This window comes from Populus euphratica, unplaced genomic scaffold, assembly GCF_000495115.2.
Source record: "Populus euphratica unplaced genomic scaffold, PopEup_1.0 scaffold168.1, whole genome shotgun sequence".
Classification (NCBI taxonomy): domain Eukaryota; kingdom Viridiplantae; phylum Streptophyta; class Magnoliopsida; order Malpighiales; family Salicaceae; genus Populus; species Populus euphratica.
Window position 1 is genome coordinate 237,462 of NW_011500000.1, and position 11,861 is coordinate 249,322.

The following is an 11,861-nucleotide window of genomic DNA, read 5'->3' on the forward strand; positions in this document are numbered from 1 at the left end:
TGATTGTGCAGTAGTTCATAAATTATTTGTTATTGTAATAATTTTTTTTTTTAAATAAATTATTTGTTATTGTAATAATTTTTGTTTTTTTAAATCATATATAAAAAACTATTAAGTTAACCAAATAAGTTATGTTTTTTATATAAGATTTTACATATAATTATGCTTTAAATTTTAGTTTTATAAAAATTAAAATAACTTGATTTTGATTTATGAAAACTCATTCTGTTATAGTTTTAACTAAACATACATAAATATTAAATCAACTTCAACTAACAATATTTTTATAAAATATTTTATAGATTTAAATTTGGCTTTATGGGTGGAGCTTGAGCCTGACTTATAAAATTAAAATAATATTATTTTAAAAAGATAAATAGATTTAGTTGCTTTATAAATTATTTGTTATTGTAATAATTTTTGTTTTTTTAAATCATATATAAAAAACTATTAAGTTAACCAAATAAGTTATGTTTTTTATATAAGATTTTACATATAATTATGCTTTAAATTTTAGTTTTATAAAAATTAAAATAACTTGATTTTGATTTATGAAAACTCATTCTGTAACATTTGCACCACCTCTTATGTTTATAAATCCTCATGTTATTCAACTCATTGGGCTACTATGAACATATAAACCAAGCCCAACAGACCACTTGGTTAGGTTTTTCTGATCTTTAATCATTTTTAGAGTCTATTTGCAATATTCTATCTAAAACAATTATGTGAAGTGAAGGACATTCTGTAAACTATGCCTACATGAAACTTCAATGTAAATGTGATATTTTCCAGCTGAGCCAAGATTGAACAATGAGATAGTTGGCTTAGATTGTTTATAGGCCTAGTTGGAGCAAACACGGATATAAGTTCCTTGACATTGTTAGGCTCCAAACAGGTGTGGTAGGGAAGGAGGATTTGCAAGCCATTTTGTAATTCTCTGTAAGACTGGTTCACTACATTTCCTTCACTTTTGTTTCTTTCTTGATATGGCTGCTATGAATGGTGCGATACTGGATAAACGAGTATACGAAATGCATTATATTGATACCAAATGCCAATAGAATCTCTAACGGATCATTATACTGTGAACTGCAATCTGGCATGCTGTCAATAACCAAATCAAAACTTTTGTGGCAGAAAATTTCCGTCTGATCTGGTTTTAAAGTGTCTTCACTAGATTTGTGATCCAATACAAGCCAATCCATAGACAAGGTTTCCTCAGAGTAAGAGTTTCCATCAGATGATATTAATTCAACACTGATTGTTTTTCCTTTCTTTTATGTGAACAAAAATTACAAGGAAGCAAGGGAAGTGCTTCAAATATGAACATACTTTCCAGTTTCATTTATTCCCAACTAAAGTAAACTTCAGAAAGTTTCAGATAGAGGATACCCTGGGGAAGCCAAGTGATCTTTCTATTAAACTAATGATTAGCAAGGGAGCTTTTTGAAGAAAAAAAATAACAGTCCTGAATTTTATGTCTTGCCAAATAAACCAAATATCGGAAAACACTGCTTGCTGCCACAGATTGCTCTCTCCTGCTCATAAACTAGGTAGTATTTAGGAGAAGCTTTTCGGTCTTTTAAAGCACAAACATGTAGGTTATGCAAAACTATGTTTACTCTTGGAGAAGACAGGAATATACTACACGCAGGATGGATCCAAAATGACCACTATGAGCAGTGCACTGATTTATTGTTATTTTCCTTCCTTGGTATCTTTTCCTTGTTAAATTGTTTAAGGTTCTTATACGATAAACTCAATGCTGAAAGCAATCAAGATTAATGCAGAGGCACTGCTCTGTTTCATCATCAAATCAAAATGCCATGGAAAATTCAAACTCAGTGTTCGAGGTAAGTTTTCATCCTGGGACCTTTGTGAAGTCTGAGAGGTGCGTGTAAAAATTTAAACTAGTTTAATTTCCTTTTGCTTGCAAGTTTTTTTTTTGGACAATTCTCTTTTAGGGGGATGGTTTAGAGAGATAATTCTCAGGGAAATTCCATAGTTTTTCTTAATGAACGGTGTGATAAAACTCTGGAGACCATTGATCCTTAGACACTGATGCTAAAATCTTATTGCTCAAAAAGTCAGGTAGTGTCATTTGTATGGATTGTTTGTAGAAATGCAGTCCCTCCTGATTTGCTAGGAAGTCCTGCTGACTGGAGAATCCCAAGGAGAAATATTGCCAAGTTTATTGGGCAAAGAAAGTTCAAAAAATTCTCACTAAAGCAATGTACGCATAAATTCAAGGCTTCTGGGTTTCTATTTCTGTCTGATAAACACTATTCATGCTGCTTGGATACTAGAATGCTGAATAATGTGCCAGGGCAGACTGCAGGCTTGCATAAGGGTTTATATAAATGCATTGGTGCTGTAAATGATTTGAAACACAACTTTTATATAAATGGATATATTGGTCCTTTTCATTTCTGGTTGTGCCGCTGGTACTAGCCAACTTCTATGTCACTGAAAGTGAGCATGGGAAACATGAAATATATTATTATAAGAACTCAATTTGGGAGAAATTAAGAAATTAGGCCCCTTCTTGCTTGAAAGATCATAACTATCAGTGCTCGGATAAAGCTAGTGTTGAAAGTATTATAGGATGTAGGTTGTTTTGTTTCTCAAAGCTCAGGCGTCTTCCAAAGAAAAATGAAGGATCATGGAAAGTCTTAAAACATCATCAACAGCCTACTAAAAAATCCACTTCTGAACTTTACTCATTTGGAATGCAGAGAAAAGCACAGTTCTTTACTAATTCTGTCAAATGTGAACATTTTAAGTCTGTGAATAGTGTTCTTCATGATATCCATGCTGTTCTGAAAGGCACACGGTTGAAAGAACCAGAAAAGTTAGGTTCATTAGTGTTTGATTGTAATGATGTCTATCATAAGTCATGCTAGTTTGTAATTGATCTGAATAAAAGATCAACTATGATGCCGAATGTATTTGTTGTTGTTTCTGATGCATTTGATTCCATAGATCAGGACAAATTGCTTTGTGTAATGGAAGGAGGAAGAAGATCCATCTAAACAGCTGCAAATAGACTTGGATTGAGATTTAATCGAGTGAAGTTTGCTATTGATGCCTATAACTTCTGTTACATTTTCGACATTTGTTGTCCCTTGCAAAATTCCAGTGGTCTTTCATTCCCTGGACACCCCAAATACCATTTACATGGTGTGTGTGTGTATAATTTGTTACCAAACCACATGTACATTTGTGCTGTGCTTATTGTTATAGCCTTTTGCGTTAGTCTTGCTCGGTGTTTGAACACCAATACAAACAAATGTTTCTGATCCACTTGCACTGAGATGTACAGGCCACCAATTAATAATTGCTAAGATTCATACGTGTATTGTATGGTAGTGTTAAGATCAGATCTCTTCCTCCAGCTCAATAATGATTTGAGTTTGATGTAATATCATTTTACGATTCTAATTTACAAATGCTTTCTACTGCATCTTAAAGTTATTGATGGAAGTAACTTTTCTCAATTTCTTGTTACCTGCTGACCTTTTTTTTTCTTCCGGTTTCTTAATCAAATAAAATTTCATTTTAGTGAAAGATTTTGAAACAATGCTAACCTTGCAAATAAATTAGTTGTAGAAGTGTCATATTTATTGACAAGCAAAATTTGTGTGTGAATTGCTGGAATATTGTCTATCATAGCAAAATAGAAAAATGTACTTTGTCTCATAATTATTGCCTTTGCCCTACACTAAACATGTTTGCTTGCTTGCTTTTGCATTAATATTGCTTACATACATAGTTTTGAAAATACAAATATTTTTTGCCTTTTGCTGTGTGAAGTTTCAACCAAGTCCTGTTTCTTGTATTGCATTTGCTTACCTATGCGAAGCATGGTCAGCTGTTGAAAAAAAAAAACCTTTTGACATGAGTTGTGTCCAAAATCTATGCATCCCTATTACTTTGATGTTGCCATTAGTTCACATCCTTTTTTTTGCTTTTCCTTTAAATTTTATTGTCAGTGTTATAATACATGGTGTCGTTGATTTGTATTTGATATTTATGCTCACTTGTATCTTCTATGATGTAGGAAGATGGTGATTTTGATCTTGCTGCTGAAGAAGAAAAGGTATGCATTAGCTATGATTTAGTCTTTCATGTAGTTATGATTCTGTTCTCACCCTCTTTCCTGGTCTTATAGTTTTTTCCCCTACAACCTGAGCATAAAAGTTTATTTTTATTTTCAATAATGAATTATTTTCCCAAATGCAAACTCAATAAAATCCATTTGTAAATTTTACCTGGGATGAAGTTTTTTTCAGTACCTGTCCTGTTATATATTGATTGAAACTTGAAATAATTATTTTAATCAGTGTGTTGTTATGGAAGATGTTGATATGGCTTTTGCATTTCTCTTCTTGTTGGAAGCTGCATTGTTTTGTTTCTAGGATGATATAAGAAGTCTGTGTTGCCTTCTGTTGAATGGAACTTACTAGGTTACCATACCCTCCGGCTTCCATAGAGCTGTATCTGCTTCCTTGCATAAGGCTGAACACATAATTTCACCCTTGTGTTATCCTAAATTCGAACAAGCATAAAGTTAAAAAAATCCTAAAAAAGTAAATTACCCTCCAATCATGTTTTGCCACTTTTCAAGTCCACAGTGAAATCGAACAATTTTCATACATTGTTATATGTGTTTTTCAGTCTTTTGAGTCATAAGTGTTTCTATAATTATAGTTTCTCCATTCCTCCAAAAGATAAGTGTATTTTGGTAATTTTCAGATTTGAAAGAGGGTCAGTCAAAGTAGTTTTTATAGGCAATATTGTTCTTGCCCTTGAAACCATATTTTGGCCCCTTGTGTTATTTGCAATCTGTCAATTTATCTCATGTGTTGTTAATTGAGTCATTTGAACCCTATATTGTACAGATGTTGTCAAACAAGGCCAATATACTCTATCAGTATTGTCTGTCACTGTGTCTATTAGTTTTATTTTTTGAAATGTAATTTAATTGTAAAAAGGATAGCTTTAAATCAGTCTCCAGCTTATATACTCGTTAACAAATCAATCCCCAATCTTGAAGAACTTGCTAATTTCTCCCCATACTTTCTTTGTCTAACAAGCTCATCCTAATCAGTTTCCTTACCATAAAATTAACTTATGGACTTACCAGAGGGAAGGTGATGTAGGGCACATTTGGATTTGTGTCCTACAATGAGTTTGTGGTGGGCTAGGGTGGCTGGGGAATTAGGGGTTTTAGATAGGAATTCTGGTTAGGATTTGATGTATATGGAATTGGAATGGATTAAGGATGTGTTTTGGGGGGATCTTTGCCGTAGTAATTAGTAACCGAGGTTATGTAGTAATTAGTAACCGAGGTTACTGTAGGAAGAAAGAAATAGAATAAAAGAGAGAAGAGAACATAGAAGAGGATTAATAGCCTAGATCCTGAACAAGCTAATATTCCAAAGTAAACAAAATCCTAGATGGACCCAATTTTAGTGGAAATATAAAAGAGGAGTGATCCACTTATACATGTATCATTGGCTGCATCAAACAGAAAAGTTGTAGTAGTGTTGCCAACAGAAATGATCCCTCAATGTTGAATAAAGCGTACAGTTTCTTATGTTTTCACTTGCATTACTTCATTTGAGCCCCTGAAAACACTAATTCCATTAACCACCAATGCACTTTCTTGAGCCCCTTTTGCAAATAGACTTGGCAGTCGGATCTCATTTATTATATTAACAGGTTAACAAACCAATCACTTTTTGAAACATATATGGTTGACCTAATTGCCGAGGTATAAAGATTCTACTGCTGTAGATATGTTTTCTTGTCAAAAGCTAGCTGTTGCTGGAAAATTTGTCTTCTGTTATTTTGCAGGAGTGTGGTAGGTATCTGAAAAAGGAATGGCATCTTTTCAATGTCACTGAGCATGTGAAGTGCAATGTACGTCAGTTGGATGACAAGTTTTACTTGCAAGTCAAAGTTAGACCTCAAGGAAGCACTTTGTCTTCTCTGCTTTGCTCCTTATACTATGGGCACCCTGAAAGGAATGTGATCTTTCCTTTTCTTGAAGATTTATCCAGAAGACATTCCTATCAGGATGCTTCTGCTATAGGAAGTAGCAGTAGGGATAGAGTCGTCTCACCCCCTCATTACATGCTTCTTAGGTTCATTGATGACCTCCTTTGTATATCAAATTCTGAAAAGCAGGCTACTGGCCTTTTCTCTCAGTCACGGAGTGGATTTTGGGATTATAACTGTTCATGAATGAGGAAAAGTTTTGTCTTAGTTTTGATATTGAACACGTATCAGGGGTTCAGTCAAACAAGCTCTATATTGGTGAGACTCCTTTCTTCAATGGAGTGGCATACTTTTAAACTCGTGCACTTTAGAAGTCCAGGCAGATTATGCGAGGTTATCCCTTTGTGTTTTCGCTGGATAGGTCTTATCCATATGGCTTTCCTGTGGTGTTTTTTGGTTGTTAATTTTAAAGGATGCCATGAAACTTATAGCCGTAAGCTATTTCCCCAAAGACTTTGAGTCGTTAGGAATTTTTTCTAGACTTGTAAATTGATCCAAATAATCAGAATGGGATGGAGAATCTGCTGAAGATGCATACATTATTTGATTATCAAATGATGTTCTTATTCTAGGAAGTAGATTTCTATTATAACATTACTCAAGAGATCCTTTTCTTTTCCAGCTCAAAAATCATGTGTGAACTAAATTATTTAGGAGAACTTGATGTTATTTATTCAAGACTGTATGGGTGCTGAGTACCGAAGACTTTATTATGTGTTAGAACTGTTAATTTGATGAGATTTTACACTAGGGTTACAAACGAGAGATGATACCTTCTTGTGTTTTGAGGTGGATTCCTCATGTTCTTGTATAAGGTGTTGGTTCCTCTTGCTCATGGAACTTTTCCGATTTGGTTCTACATCAGCATGTTTCGTATAGCAATCATCAGTTAAACTTGTTACCAGATGTTCTACAGCACTCAATATTTTTGTTTAATGTGTTTAAGCGATAACTTGTTTAATCTATTAACAGGTATCTGAATAACCATTTAAACTCTACTCTTACTGTCTGCTTCCTTGTAAACATCTGAAGAGGAAGCTGTGCAATGCAACTTCATGAGACCCAACTGCCATCCCATATTCTTCGATTCTAATATTAACTCAACACCTGTTGCCTGATTAAACATCTACCAAGCATTTTTGTTTTGTGCAATTAAGTTCCATTGTTATGTTTCTGACATGTCTTTCCATTGCCACTGAGTGTGAATTCTATGTAAGCATGATTGAATGGTCCTTGAGGCATGAATCTATTCCCAGATGTTCTTTTTTGAAGTTGAAATTGATATTATGAAGCTTGGTTTATTCATATTCACTCACTTCTATGGTAAACTGGGATTGAATTGTTGGTTATTGCACAGAGTTTGCTAGTTATTAAGATGCTAACAAACGGCTCTTTTGTTATATGCTCTCTTTCAGTTTCTGAACTAGGATCCAGACTAGTTTAGGGCTTCCCCCCCCCTCCCTTTTCACCTCTATTACCCTTTACTCTCTCTCTTTGTTCATTGACTACCAGGCATATGCATGTAAGGATGTGTTCTATGCACCTTACATCTTGTCTCCGCCAAAGTCTTGTATTGGAGGATGGAGAAGTTGAATGGCTTGGGTTGAATGCCTTCATCCAAGTGTTGAAGAGAACAATTACTGTATACAGAGTTGCTCTCTCGAGCGAGTTTGGAAGTTACTACTAATGGGAGTCCATCATCTCAACTAACATATGCAGTTGATAGTTCCCACACCTCTTTATTATGGAAAATCAAGGTACAAGACTACTTTGAAGTTTAGCCTGCCCTTTTCATCTCTCACATCACTTTTAATGTCAAACTACTTTGAAGGGAGTGTTTGTTGCGAGGTTAGAAAAGGATTAAGGGATTTAGCATCGAAGATTTATAATGTTCTATTTCAGGAATGTTTAACAAGAGCTTAAAAGACCCAGAACTGGTGGGTGGACTGTTGGTTCTTTAAACATCATACATGATGTGAAAATTAAAAAACAAAATTATGTGAGAGTTTTTAAAATCATGTTAGACAAATCTAGAGTTATTTAGGGATTTATTATCTGAAGATCTGTTTTTTTCCGGTTTTGAATAATTTTTAAAAAGCTAAGTTGTTGTAAATCACAAGCTGTTCAATTGTCTGGCTTCTAATACGAACTAGTAGTGAAAAATTATATATATCCTTATTTAGAGGAAAGAGATTCCTATGTCTATTATATCCTTATTTAGAGGAAAGAGGAAAGAGATTCCTATCTAGAGGGCTAGCTTTAATTTTGTATTTATGTAGTTTTTCTATCTAACAAACAATCTCTAAAAAATAAAAGGCATATCTTACTATTTATAAAAAAATCTGAAAAACTCTATAAATTAACAAAATATCAATTTACTTTTTGAATAATATTCATATATTAATTTAATTTAGAAATTAATCTAATGAAGTCCTTGATTTTTTTAGGTCTAGAAATATAATCTATATATTAATTATATTATAATTCTTAATTTCTAAAATATATTTTAATGAAGTCATACTTAATTAAATCATTATAGTTTAATTTTTGAATAATGATTTTTAATGCGTGACCCAATGGATTCTTAATATATTGATTCAAATATAAATTATAATTGTAATTAAATAAAATTAAATAAATAAAACAATTTAAATTATTATCAATTAAACAATTGATTAATTTATATTTGAAAATTAAATACATTGTCTAACAACATGTCATGATTCCTTAAATATTAGAAAAGTCATTAGTAGTTTGACTTAACCTTTCAGTGATCGGTTTTTTAGTGTAATTAATATTTTTTTATTAATAATATTTTGATTTAACATTAAAACATGGAGTATGCTTGCCATGTTAAATTAAGTTTATTCTCTACATAATAGTTATTGATAGTTAAAATTTCAAATCTCATTCCACATTGGCTAAAAATTTCTCAATTAATACTCTTTAAAAACAAATAAATTTTTTTTTATAATTTATTTATGGTGATGAATATTTTCTTGATCACTCAAGTATTGTCATATAGTTCATGATATACTCAATGTTTGTTATTTCATTATCTTTATTAAGATAATATGTAACATGATTAAAACATAATATTTTTTGTATAAGATAATTTAGTGATTTCAAGAATAATGATAACTTAAACAATCATCATGTGAACTTTTTCATAAACATGAATAATCTTTCTATATTGAATTTTTATACAGGTCAATTCAATGTACATATCTTATAATAAGCATCTATATATTAGTTCTAAATATTCTTTATACCTTAGTTTATTAGTTTACGAGAATAACTGTTTCTTTTCATAAAAGAAATAACATAATATATATTTGTCTTTACAACTTTAATGAATATCCCATATTTGAGAAAATATTAACCAAGAACATTTTAAAAACAATATTTTAATATAATATAAATCTTATAACTATAACAATTTTATAAATCTTTTTACAAAGTATTTTTATGTCATGAGCTTTATATTTATTTTAAATTTATTAATCTAAGATTATATGAATATTAAAAATAAATTAAGTTTTCATACACACACATGAATATAATAATACTAACTAATCTTTATTTGCATCAAAATAATATATAACAAATTCATCTATTTGATTTTGTTTTGTATGATTAGTAATAGACAATGATAATATTATATGTTTGTTTTATTTATTTATTTTATTGAATAATGATTTAATAAATTAATATGAAAATAGCAGCACAGAAATATAAATAAGAACAAAAATGAATGCGAAAATCATATGAACTAATTTGGTCATTAACCTTAATATTATAGCTACAAGATGCAACTGGGTTGTTGGTTGAATTAAAAAAAAAAAACACTTGAAATGATAATATTTTTTGTTTCTTTTTTAAAACACAATGTCATGAACGTAACCTTGAGCAAGTGATATATGAGGTTAAACTAATTTTTTTATGAATATTATAGATAGTCACAAGTTGAGTTTATATTTTTAATTCTCACGGGTTTATGTTCAGAGAGAAATTACATTGACACCTTCAATCTTCAATATTAAATCTAATTTTAAACCTTGCATCACCATTCTCTACTCTGTAAAAGAGACAAGCCTTTTTTGTTATGTTATATGGTAGGAAACTCAATATCAAGAACTTTGAAACTGAAATATTTTTAAATAAAATAAAAATAAATATTTAAAAACAAAAAGATTAAAGAGTGAATGGGGTAGATTGTGTTGATCAGGTTTTAAAAATTTCAACCAGTCATTTAACTAGTAATATTTATTATTTAGAATTTTTTTTATCTAATATAATCTATAATATTTATATTATTTGATTTTAATAAGTTGAGTCAAGTTAATATTACAGATATTAAAAATGAATCAATTTATTTTAACACCCCTAGCTCATATTTAGGTTTTGGATTCTTAGATCACCAGTTGAGTCTTCCAAATATAACTACAAAAAACTAGTCTTCACATGAGAATAAGAGATCATGTGGTGCTATGGTAACTTTTTTTTTTTTTTTTTTGGTTTAGCCATAGAGAAAAAGTTAATTTGTTAGCCCAATAATTTCTACATTTTATATTATCAGGTTTAATATATAATTGTGTCTTAAATTTTAGTTTTATGAAAACTAAAATAACATGATTTTCATTAATAAAAAACTAGTTTTTTATTTTTCTTACAAGCTAAAATTTATCTTACAATAATTTTAATCAAAAACATATTTTAAAATTTATTTTTTAAAACCATAATTAAAAATATATATATATATATATATATATATATTATTTTTTAAAAACCTACAATCACACAACAACCACCAAAATATTAATCACCGCCACACGATAACTTGCTGACTTTTGAAGTTTGAGCACATGTACAAAATAGGTTGCCAAAAGTCTCAAAACAGGAGAAGTGCAAAGCCGGAAAGGTTGCAAATGGGGTCGTCTATTTTGAAGCATACACAACTGGTAGATGATGTGCAATTAAGAACAGCCACAGCCTGTGATTGTTTAGTACTAATTCTGAAAATTACACCTAAAATCTTTCCAAGCCACAGAGAGCAACCCGGTAGGCAGCTAGCTTCTACAAGAGAGAGCTTCCACTGCCTATATATAGTACATGAAAACCAGAAAAACTGTGTATCTCAACCCCATAAAGACATTATCAATTTGCTTTCTCTCCTCTTTCGAAAACTGAGAAAAAAAGGAGGAGAGGGAATTTAGTCTCTGAACATCAAATATGGGAGGCTGTGCTAGTGTACCAAAGGACTTGAACGAGGTTGGCTCCGCCCCAGCACCCGAGCCTCCCATGGAGGAAACCGCGGAGAACAATGAAGCTGGTAAGGTTGAGCTAGAGGCCGTAGAAAGGGTTGAAGAAGAAAATGCCGAGAAGAGTGACGATGATAAGAAGTCCCTTGGATCATTGCTTAATGAGGTAATTAAATACCTTAAGACAGTTTTCTCATTCTGTACCTTCCATTAATTTTCTCAAACATCCATGCATGATGATGATGTACAGTATTGCCATGCAATTTTACCCATGGATCGATCAAGTTATTCTTAAGCCATTTCAAATGCATTTGCAGAATGAAGTAGAGATGGAAACAACAAGCGAAAGCAAGGAAGAGGAGGTTCCACGCAAGCAAAACCAAGAAGAAGCAGCAACTGAGGCTCCTGCGGCTGAATCAGAGAAAGAACAAATCAAGAATGCTGAGGAAAAGGCAACAGGAGAAAAGAAGGATGACAATTAGGAATTATACATGGAGAGCCATGGATGTTTAGGAAGAAATTTGAACTATTTGT

The 11,861-nt window shown here is 31.5% G+C and overlaps 1 pseudogene; it reads left to right on the top strand.

Moving 5' to 3' along the window:
• Positions 1-556: 556 nt before the first annotated feature.
• On the top strand, positions 557-8,248 carry LOC105140830 (telomerase reverse transcriptase-like; annotated as a pseudogene).
• The last annotated feature ends 3,613 nt before the right edge of the window (positions 8,249-11,861 follow it).